This window comes from Manis javanica, chromosome 6, assembly GCF_040802235.1.
Source record: "Manis javanica isolate MJ-LG chromosome 6, MJ_LKY, whole genome shotgun sequence".
In the NCBI taxonomy this organism is placed as follows: Eukaryota; Metazoa; Chordata; class Mammalia; order Pholidota; family Manidae; genus Manis; species Manis javanica.
This window is the reverse complement of record NC_133161.1, coordinates 78850000-78862479: the sequence shown is the minus strand read 5'-3', so window position 1 is coordinate 78862479 and position 12480 is coordinate 78850000.

Here is a 12480-nt window from a genome sequence, read left to right as displayed (position 1 = left end):
AACATAGGGCTGCATCTGTCTTTCTCAAACTTGATTGCTGCGTTCTTAGGGTAAATTCCTAGGAGTGGAATTCCTGGGTAAAATGGTAAGTCTGTTTTGAGCATTTTGATGAACCTCCATACTGCTTTCCACAATGGTTGAACTAATTTACACTTGCACCAGCAGTGTAGGAGAGTTCCCTTTCTCCACAGCCTTGCCACCATTTGTTGTTGTTTGTCTTTTGGATGGCAGCCATCCTTACTGGTGTGAGGTGATACCTCATTGTAGTTTTAATTTGCATTTCTCTGATAATTAGCAATGTGGAGCATCTTTTCACGTGTCTGTTGGCCATCTGTATTTCTTTTTTGGAGAACTGTCTGTTCAGTTCCTCTTCCCATTTTTTAATTGGGTTATTTGTCTTTTGTTTGTTGAGGCATGTGAGCTCTTTATATATTCTGGACGTCAAGCCTTTATCGGATCTGTCATTTTCGAATATATTCTCCCATACTGTAGGGTTCCTTTTTGTTCTATTGATCGTGTCTTTTGCTGTACAGAAGCTTTTCAGCTTAATGTAGTCCCACCTGCTCATTTTTGCTGTTGTTTTCCTTGCCCGGGGAGATATGTTCAAGAAGAGGTCACTCATGTTTATGTCTAAGAGGTTTTTGTCTATGTTTTTTCCAAGAATTTAATGGTTTCATGACTTACATTCAGATCTTTGATCCATTTTGAGTTTACTCTTGTATATGGGGTTAGGCAATGGTCCAGTTTCATTCTCCTACATGTAGCTGTCCAGTTTTGCCAGCACCATCCGTTGAAGAGACTGTCATTTCACCATTGTTGTCCATGGCTCCTTTATCAAATATTAATTGACCATATATGTCTGGGTTAATGTCTGGATTCTCTAGTCGGTTCCATGGGTCTGTGGCTCTGTTCTTGTGCCAGTACCAAATTGTCTTGATTAGTATGGCTTTATAGTAGAGCTTGAAGTTGGGGAGTGAGATCCCCCTACTTTATTCTTCTTTCACAGGATTGCTTTGGATATTCAGGGTCTTTGGTGTTTCATATGAATTTTTGAATTATTTGTTCCAGTTCGTTGAAGAATGTTGCTGGTAGTTTCATAGGGATTGCATCAAATCTTCATATTGCTTTGGGCAGGATGGCTATTTTGATGATATTAATTCTTCCTAGCAATGAGCATGGGATGAGTTTCCATCTGTTAGTGTCCCCTTTAATTTCTCTTAAGAGTGACTTGTAGTTTTCAGAGTATAAGTCTTTCACTTCTTTGGTTAGGTTTATTCCTAGGTATTTTATTTTTTTTGATGCAATTGTGAGTGGAATTGTTTTCCTGATTTCTCTTTCTGTTGGTTCATTGTTAGTGTATAGGAAAGCCACAGATTTCTGTGTGTTAATTTTGTATCCTGCAACTTTTCTGTATTCCGATATCAGTACTAGTAGTTTTGGGGTGGAGTCTTTAGAGTTTTTTATGTACAGTATCATGTCATCTGCAAATAGTGACAGTTTAACTTCTTCTTTACCAATCTGGATTCCTTGTATTTTTTGGTTTTGTCTGATTGCCGTGGCTAGGACCTCCAGTACTATGTTAAATAACAGTGGGGAGAGTGTGCATCGCTGTCTTGTTCCCGATCTCAGAGGAAAAGCTTTCAGCTTATCGCTGTTCAATATAATGTTGGCTGTGGGTTTATCACAAATGGCCTTTATTATCTTGAGGTACTTGCCCTCTATACCCATTTTGCTGAGAGTTTTTATCATGAATGGATGTTGAATTTTGTCAAATGCTTTTTCAGCATCTACGGAAATGATCATGTGGTATTGTCTTTCTTTTTGTTGATGTGGTGGATGATGTTGATGGACTTTCGCATGTTGTACCATCCTTGCATCCCTGGGATGAATCCCACTTGGTCATGGTGTACGATCCTTTTGATGTATTTTTTAATTTGCTTTGCTAATATTTTGCTGAGTATTTTTGCATCTACATTCATCAGGGATATTGATTTGTAGTTTTCTTTTTTGGTGGGGTCTTTGCCTGGTTTTAGTATTAGCATGATATTAGCTTCATAGAATGAGTTTGGGAGTATCCCCTCCTCTTCTATTTTTTGGAAAACTTTAAGGAGAATGGGTATTATGTCTTCCCTGTAGGTCTGATAAAATTCTGAGGTGAATCCATCTGGCCCGGGGGTTTTGTTCTTTGGTAGTTTTTTGATTACCACTTCAATTTTGTTGCTGGTAATTGGTCTGTTTAGATTTTCTGTTTCTTTCTGGGTCAGTCTTGGAAGGTTGTATTTTTCTAGGAAGTTGTCCATTTCTCCCAGGTTTCCCAGCTTGTTAGCATATAGATTTTCATAGTACTCAGTAATAATTCTTTGTATTTCTGTGGGGCCCATCGTGATTTTTCCTTTCTCATTTCTGATACTGTTGATTTGTGTTGACTCTCTTTTCCTCTTAATAAGTCTGTCTAGAGGCTTATCTATTTTGTTTATTTTCTCAAAGAACCAGCTCTTGGTTTCATTGATTTTTGCTATTGTTTTATTCTTCTCAATTTTATTTATTTCTTCTCTGATCTTTATTATGTCCCTCCTTCTGCTGACCTTAGGCCTCATTTGTTCTTCTTTTCCCAATTTTGATAATTGTGTCAGTAGACCATTCATTTGGGATTGTTCTTCCTTTTTTAAATATGCCTGGATTGCTATATACTTTCCTCTTAAGACTGCTTTTGCTGTGTCCCACAGTAGTTGGGCCTTTGTTTTGTTGTTATCATTTGTTTCCATATATTGCTGGATCTCCATTTTGATTTGGTCATTGATCCATTGATTATTTAGGAGCGTGTTGTTGAGCCTCCATGTGTTTGTGAGCCTTTTTGCTTACTTTGTACAGTTTATTTCTAGTTTTTTGCCTTTGTGGTCTGAAAAGTTAGTTGGTAGGATTTCAATCTTTTGGAATTTACTGAGGCTCCTTTTGTGGCCTAGTATGTGGTCTATTCTGGAGAATGTTCCATGTGCACTTGAGAAGAATGTGTATCCTGTTGCTTTTGGATGTAGAGTTCTGTAGATGTCTATTAGGTCCATCTGTTCTAGTGTGTTGTTCAGTGCCTCTGTGTCCTTACTTATTTTCTGTCTGGTGGATCCGTCCTTTGGAGTGAGTGGTGTGTTGAAGTCTCCCAGAATGAATGCATTGCATTCTATTTCCTCCTTTAGTTCTGTTAGTATTTGTTTCAGGTATGTTGGTGCTCCTGTATTAGGTGCATATACATTTATAATGGTTATACCCTCATGTTGGACTGAGCCCTTTATCATTATGTAATGTCCTTCTTTATCTTTTGTTATTTTCTTTATTTTGAAGTCTGTTTTGTCTGATACCAGAATTGCAACACTTGCTTTCTTCTCTCTGTTGTTTGCATGAAAGATTTTTTTCCATCCCTTGACTTTAAGTCTGTGCATGTCTTTGGGTTTGAGGTGAGTCTCTTGTAAAGAGCATATTGATGGATCTTGCTTTTTTATCCATTCTATTACTGTGTGTCTTTTGATTGGTGCATTCAGTCCATTTACATTTAGGGTGATTATTGAACGGTATGTACTTATTGCCATTGCAGGCTTCAAGTTTGTGGTTACCAAAAGTTCAGGGTTAGCTTCTTTACTATCTTACCGTCTAACTTAACTCGCTTGTTGAGCTATTAGAAACACGGTCTGATGATTCTTTATTTCTCTCCCTTCTTATTCCTCCTCCCTTCTTCATATGTTGGGTGTTTTGTTCTGTGCTCTTTTTAGGAGTGGTCCCATTTAGAGCAGTCCCTGTAGGACGCCCTGTAGAAGTGGTTTGTGGGAGACAAATTCCCTCAACTTTTGCTTGTCTGGGAATTGTTTAATCCCACCTTCATATTTAAATGATATTCGTGCTGGATACAGCAGTCTTGTTTCGAGGTCCTTCTGTTTCATTGCATTAAGTATATCATGCCGTTCTCTTCTGGCCTGTAGGGTTTCTGTTAAGAAGTCTGATGATAGCCTGATGGGTTTTCCTTTGTAGGTGACCTTTTTTTTTCTCTGGCTGGCTTTAATACTTTGTCCTTGTCTTTGATCTTTGCCATTTTAATTATTATGTGTCTTGGTGTTGCCCTCCTTGGATCCCTTGTCATGGGATTTCTGTGTACCTCTGTGGTCTGAGAGGCCATTTCTTCCCCTAGTTTCTGGAAGTTTTCGGCAATTACTTCTTCAAAGACACTTTCTATCCCTTTTTCTCTCTCTTCTTTTTCTGGTACTCCTGTAATGCAGACATTATTCCATTTCCATTGGTCACTCAGCTCTCTTAGAATTCTTTCATTCCTGGAGATCCTTTTATCTCTCTCCATCAGTTTCTCTGCATTCCTGTTCTCTGTTTTCTAGTCCATTAATGGTCTCTTGCATCTTGTCCATTCTGTTCTGAAATCCTTCCAGAGCTTGTTTTATTTCTGTATTCTCCTTCCTTAGTTCTTACATATTTCTCTGCAAGTCCATCAGCATGGTTATGACCTTTGTTTTGAATTCTTTTTCAGGAAGACTGGTTAAAAATATCTCCCCAGGTTCCTTCTCAGGGGAAGATGTTACAGATGCCGCAGCTGTCTGTGTTAGTCTTGTCTCGATCATATTTTTTTGCCTTTTCATGTTGACAGGTGCTATTGACTGTCAGCTGGGAGGGCCAAACTTTCCACTTGCTTCTGGCCTTTCTTTACTGGGACAACTGCGACCCCTAGTGGCTTGTTTTGGGTAATTGCGTGTAGACTGGGTCTTTGTGTCCTGCCGGGCAATATGGAGGAAGCTCCCTTTCTGAGGGTGTGTCCTGCCTTAGGCTGCTTCTCTGCTTTCGTAGCGCCCTGCGGGGTAGTGGACTGGGGGGCTGTTTGGCTGTTTACCTCCATGAGTGGTCTCAGAGCTGTTGCCTAGGGGGTTAGTGCGCCTGGTTTTCCCTGTAATTTCCAGCCACTGGGCTGTGACCTGTGTTTTTTCCGTCCAGCTGTTATATCCCTGTCCCTTTAAGACTTTCAAAAAGCACTCGCTTTTCTTTGTCACAGGGGCATCAGCTTCGGAACCTGCTCAGAAGTCTTGCTGCCCTGTTTCCCTATTTTCCAGCCCTCCACGCATGCACTGTGTCTGAACTCTGGTGTGGGTGGCTTGTCTGGGTGTTTAGCAGTCCTGGGCTCCCTCTCCCTCCCACTGGGAGCTGGGGGGAGGTGTGCTCGGGTCCCGCCGACCCGGGCTTGTATCTTACCCCTTTCACCAGGCACTGGGCTCTCACACGTGTTGATGTAGTCTGGCTGTTGTCCTGTGTCTTCTGGTCTCTCTTTTAGGATTAGTTGTATTTGTTGTATTTTCAAAAATATATGTTTTTGGGAGGAGATTCCCACTGTCCTACTCACACCACCATGTTGGGTCCACCCACTTTAGTGATTTTTTTAAAAAAAATCTCTAACCCATTTACAAGCTATCCTGGCATATAATATGAGGACTGGATTCAAATTTTCTTCTCTAGATAGCTCACATTACAAAACCTCACTTACTAAAAAGTTATATTTGTCCTCAATGACTTGAGATGTTTTTATCTTATAGCAATATTTTATTCTCAATTTGGGCTATTTTTAGATTTTTTATTATTGAGGTTTGGTTAATTGACATTGACTTGATGTGAAGAGGAGAGTTGTCCAAAAGAGTGCCCTGCCTTTTGATTCTGTCTACTTGCTGCCTCTAGATGTCACTTAGCTTATTCTTCTTTTTGCCATATTTTCAGTCAAGTGTAAGTTAAATGTGAAAGCTTGTTGGATTCAAATGAGACAATTTTGACTAGAACAATCATTGGTGAAATTATATACCACATAGTACTTCATATCTGGCTGACCTGCCCTTAATGATGCTAACGTTTTCCACAGCATTTTTAACATAGATGATCTCTCTGTTGTACATTTTTCCCTTGAAATATTTTAAATAACAAATAATTAGGATTAAGTTTCTTTATAATAGATCAATATATTTTTTAAAAATAATACACAGAATAGAGGATAAAAATAATTGAAAATGTGCTTCTTATGGTAGCTAGGATTGTAGGTATTTATTTCAATATTATCTTTCATTTTGTGTCTTCATACATTGACTTTTAAAACTTACTTTTATCATTATTAAAGCAAGGGCCTGAGCTATCTGACCCAAATCATGTCAAATTGTATCATCAGTACACATTTGAATAACACATGTATTATTCAACCAATTTATCTTTTTATTTGTTCCATTATTCCAGACCAGCAAAGGAAATAGAAGAATAGACAATATTTAACAAAAATGTGCATACAATTTGGGAAAAAAATTTTGATGATTGTAAACTGATTTAAAAACTATTTTCTCTATTCAGTTTTATTATACTTCTACTAGTACACAATCAATATAACCAAGCTTTGATAAATAACTATTAAACAAAGGTTTATTCACTTAAAATGCGATGCATGTTTTTCCCTCTAATTATTTTATGCAGACATGAATTAATATATGTTGTTTCTAGAACTATTCAGGATTCAGCTTCAATTTTACTCCTCTTTTTCATCTTTATAAATGTTATCAGGGAGCAATGTATTTCACATTTCAAAAAAATAAATGGGAGCAAAGTTATTCTAGCATAGATATATCACTCAATTATTTAAACTCTGTGCTGTATGCCAAAATTATATCGTGATCTTTCACCAAAATTACTTATAATGATTTCTGAGCTCACAACTCAGTTAGGTCCTCTTTTAATTTTGTTGAAAGTCAACATTGGGAACTGTTTGAATTGTAAAAGCATTTGTTACCCAGTCATCAAAGTCATGCACATCTTCAACTTTTGGGAAGTCTAACAGGCTTTACTGAGACCTATCAGATTTCTTAGTTTTCATGCAAGTGTTTGAAGTTAAAGGAAGTTTCTCAGGCAACTGTTTGTTTAGTTGTTTCTTTGTCTGGTACCTTGGGGATTTTTACATGTAAGGTCAAATGCCCCAGAAGATGATTCAAAACGTTTGAGCATAAGTAGGGATGATGGCAGAAGGTGGTCAGAAAAGGGAATTGGCACAGTGTCTTAGCTGTGTGTTCTTAGGCAAATAAAATTTTCCAAAGAGCATTTATGAAAGTTGATAATTGAAGCTGAAAAGTGACTTCCTTAACACTGTCCACTTCTGCTTCGCCCTTGGAAAGTACGTTTTCCAGGGGAAAATGTCTCTCAGTTTGAAGAGCACTGCCATAGGTCATAACAAAACCATACCCAATGCCTTTCAAAGTAATAGGTAGGTAGACAGATGATATAAAGATATAGATTTAGATACAGATATAAATACATAGATAAATATAGATATATAAAGATAGTTACATTGATAGAAGAGATGCTGAAAAGTTTCAAGAAACTAATTTAACAGCTAACACATAAACATTGCCTATATAACTGGTCTGCTTGTTCTTCAGGAAGCCTGTATGTTCTCTTTCCTGAAAAGACTAAAATTAGTCAGTTGGAATCTGTTGCTTTTTAGATTAACACAGTTTGATTCAAATAGCAGGCCTTCCACATGAAAAGATTCTCAAGTTTAAAAGGGCCAGAACCTTCACTGAAAATGGCACGTAGCTTATTACATATTACATGAGTGGCTCATAGATGTCATGGAGCACAAGATAGATGAAATGAACTTAGTAAATATTGTTTCCAGTATTAATAGTTTAGGTATTAGCACCTTAATATACTAGGTACTAATTCTCTAACTAAGTGCCTAAAATAATCATATTTGCTCATGCATTATATTTAATATATTACTTAACATGTTATAATTAGTGCCTAAGGGAAGACTGTATATAATTCCACAAAGTTTTTGGTACGTTTTTTGACAGCTGAATTGCAGTCTTCTCTGTGAGCAATTACTATTACTACCTACTTAGATCACTTAAAATAAAAGACAATCAGGGCTGCATTGGTAATAAAATGACATATACATATTAAAGTTCTTAAAATGTAGTGTTAGGTGAGATGTGATAAATTAGATGACAAAAAAATGAATAGAAAATTGCATGCTTGCTATTCATGGCAAGAGTGAATTTCATTGAACTCTGGGATTTAGTAATATTTTACGGTTTAGACAATTCAAATCCTTTAAATTGGTGGCTCATTGGCAAATATTAATGCTTTTTGATTTTTCACTTTCCCCTAAAAATAACTTTTGACTTATATTTGTATATTCAAGGGGCTATTTGTACATCTAAATAGCTCTGTTTAATCAGAAACAAACTGTTTCCTTGAAAATACATATGGGTGTAAATACTAATGGAAAATGTACTTGGCAAGATAATTTTGGAGCTTGCCAAACTCCAGACATCTTAGAAATTCTTGAAGATGTTATAATGAACAAAACACATTACTATTCACTGAACCTTGAAGTTATGTGCCAGAAAAGTAGACAAAATACCAAATGCGTTGTCATGCTTTCACTAAACTGAAGCCATTCTTATGTGTTTGAATTTAGACTCAGTTCTTCTCCCATTTTTAGTTTAGCTGTGAGATGTATTAGTGTGAGTAAACCAATGGCAGGTTCCACTAGGACTTGTCATCAGTTGCTTACAATCATGTCTGAAATGGAATTGAGCAAGCATTGTTTGAAGACATCTGTAAAGGACATGGCAGTACTTAATAAATCGTCTCACATTTATATTGGGGGATGCATTTCCTACCAGTGAGTGATTCGTGAGAGTTTCTTAATTTGAAGTAAATTAGTAACCACATGCCACGTGGCTTTTTTGCAGGAACTTTCTGAGTCTTATTATTATGTCCCATTCGTAAACCACAGTTCAATGCAACTCTTCTACTTTTATATAGTACCCTGCTCCTCGTGATGTTAAATGGGAATGAATAACAGTTCCTTTCCTGCCTGACCTAATACATTTTATTTTCTCCTTCAATTTATTACCTAAAGCCTATATCTAGATAATCATTTTTTAAGATGAATTAAGATTAAACACACAGTTTAGATACAACATCAAGCAGTGTAGCTTATGTGAATATGAGGAATTTTAGTTCTAACTTGAGAGCACTCTGCATTCTGTCCTCCATTGTATGTTATATATAGCTGGCTAGGAGACAGAGGACTTGGGATGAAAACTACTTGGTGAATATTTTGTTTTTATTCAGCTTAAAATTGGATGCCTCTAAACTGAGATAATAGGAACTCTTTCTTGAAACTCATTCTGAGTATTACTAAAATAATTCTGGCATTCAGGTGAGAGGACGGAAGGAATAGAGAGCAAGTAAAGCCAGCAGCATGCAATGCATTCTGACTTAGAAATATCCAAAAGGCTGGGCCACAAATGGAAAAAACACTGGAATGCCATGAGTGTAAATGTTTTAAGAAGAAAAGAATTCTAATTAGCCTGGATGGGAAACTCAGCATGAGGTTAAATAGTTGGTTTGATGTTTAGAGTCATTATACTGGACTGTGTCAGTAGGATTACACAATACCATTGTGATAACACAAACGTTAAACAAATCACCCAACTCAGAATTTCCTAATCAGTGCATTCCAACTTTTGGAGAGAATTTTTTAAAATATTGTAATGTTTTTTGCTTCATTGGATTCCCTAATGAATTTAGCAGTCTTTATACTTAGCAGGAAATCTGGACTGATCATTTGAGGCCTGTTTTCTTTATCCATTCTGGTATGGGTTTACTTTTGGACACCTAATAAATCATGATCTAACATCTAAGAAACAGACTTATTTGCCACATTGCTAAATCAAGGGAAGGAAAAAACATATAAATGGTTGGTTTATCTTTAATCTATAGGACAAAATGAGCCAAGAAGTGATATTCCCAAGTAATAATATGCTAGACTCTATTAATGATATGCTGGTGTCCCAGTCCTATTATGTGGAGTTAGTAATGGCTTTGTATTTGAAAATGTTAAGCCGCCTTGTTTGTAGCTCACCAAGGAATACGACCATATGCGAGCTTTTCTATTTCAGGCAGTGCCCCCACTGCTGGATAGATTGCTGTTGACAGTTTTTGACCAGAGGGAGCCATTAGATTTTGCTGGCTAGCAAACAATTACAGCTTTGATATGAGCTATAAGGTAAAGATGAAAAGGAATACCAATACAGAAAAATATGCTCGCTCCGTGTGGTCTCTAGACCTTTCTCGTGCAAATGAAAATTATTCATATGTAAAAACTAACAAAAGAAAAAAAACCCAAACTTTTCAGGATTTTAACAGGTAAAATGAATACTGGAAGAGACCTGGAAGATACAAAGTAGAAATTTCATATCATTAAAAAAGAACTCCAAAGATTCACTTAAAGATAAGCAATACTTTCAACTGATGCTATTTGAGAGGTTTAAAAATAATTTCTGTATTTGGAAGTACACTGATTTTGTTTTTTATCAGTGTAGTCTTAGGCTAGCCATTGCATACTATACATAGTGATACAAAAACATATTTAAAACTGATGAAGCTTAGGGGTCAATGAACACTGTCAAACAGCAAGAAATATTTGTATTACTTAGGCATTGCTGAAGATAGGCAAATTACTAATTAGTTTGAAAACACTGCTTGGACTAGAAAAAAAACATGAACTATGACAAATTAAGGACTCTATGGATCCTGTAGTTACTAGAAAAATCTAATATAAAGATTATATAGATTTGTATATCTTTGACAGAAAACAATTGTATTTACAATCTGAATAGAGTCTTATACAGGCAGACCTCAGAGACAATTGAAGGTTCAGGTGGAGACCACTGGAATAAAGCAAATATTGCAATACAGTGAGTCAAGTGCATATTTTGGGTTTCCCAGTGTATAGAAAAGTTATGTTTACACTATATCATCATCTGTTAAATGCAATAGCATTATGTCTTAAAAAACAATGTATATATACCTTGATTAAAAAAATATTTAATTGCTAAAAATTGCTAACCATCATCTGAGCTTTCCATAGCTGTCATCGTTTTGCTGGTAGAGTCTTGCCTCAGTGTTGATGGCTGCTGACTGATCAGGATAGAGTTTGCTGAAGGCTGGGGTGGCTGTGGCCATTTCTTAAAATGAGGCAGTGGTGCACCTTCAATGAGCAGTCAGGGGAATCTTTTTTTCTGAGTAGTAGGTCTCAACAATGGGTTTAAAGTATACAGAAAACCATGTTGTAAACAGATTTGTTGTCCTCCAGGCTTTTTAGTTCCATTTATAGAGCACAGGTAGTGTAGATGTAACATAATTCTTAAGGGCCCTAGGAATTTTGGAATGGTCAATGAGCATTGGCTTCAACTGAAAATCACTCAGCTGCAGCAGCCCCTAACAAGAGAGTCAGCCTGTCCTCGGAAGCTTTGAAGCAAGGCACTGACTTCTCTTCTCTAGCTATGAAAGTCCTAGAGGCATCTTCCAATATAAGGCAATTTTGTCTATATTAAAAACCTGTTGGTAATATTAAAACCTTCATTGTCTTCACTAGCTCTTCTGAGTAACCTGCTACAGCTTCTCCGTCAGCACTTGCTGCTTCACCTGCACTTTTATGCTACACAGATGGTTTCTTCCCTTAAACCTCATGTATACTCTTTACTTGTCTAGAACTGACTTTATTTTGCCCTTGCATTTGGATAATTTTTCAGCTAGATATAAAAATTTCCACTGACAGTAATCTCTCTTTGGGGAGTTAAAATATATTACCATTTTGTGTCTGGCATCTATTGTAGGTAAGAAGTCTGCTATAAGACCTTTAAAGAAAATGTGTCTTTTATTTATGGTACAACTGAAGATTTTATATTTATCTTTTATCCTTGATGTTATTTAGTTTTTTAAGCATGGGTTTGTTTTCATTTATCCTGAGCAATAATTGGTGTTTATGTGTAATCTGATTATGGTTATGTTATCTTTAGTCTGGGAAAATTGTCAGCATTATCTCATTAAATGTTTGTTCTCTTTCATCCCCCACCTTTAGTCTTACTCTTCAATTTCTGTTGAGTCATTTTAATTCATCTCTGCTTTTATGATTCTTTAATATTTTTTATCTCTTTGTTTTTATGTTTCATTTTGTGTTAATTCCTCAGCACAGTTTACTTATGTCTTGCTAAAGCCCCTTGGAGTCAGTCTAGACTTGATATATTATTTTTTTCTTTCAACAACTAATATTTTTATTTCCAGGGTTTCTAAATTGTTTATATTTACTTGTATTTATTTCATTTTGCTTTGTTTTGTTTCAAATATATTTTTTAAACTGATATTATTGAGTCATAATTTTGAGGATTCCAAGAGTACTGTTAAAAATGTTTAGATTATTCTGTTATTTTAATTTCCTCTGAAATCTTGTGTTTTGCTATTCTTACTTTTTTTTTTTGTAGCACTAGACTTATTCATGAGTTTTGGTATTCTGAGCTCCAGGCATGTGCTAATGCTCTCTCTCTCTTTCTGCCTCTCTCTCTTTCTCTACCTCTCATTCTCTAGCTGTCCTGGGGTTGCCTGTACCGGGTCCCTGGA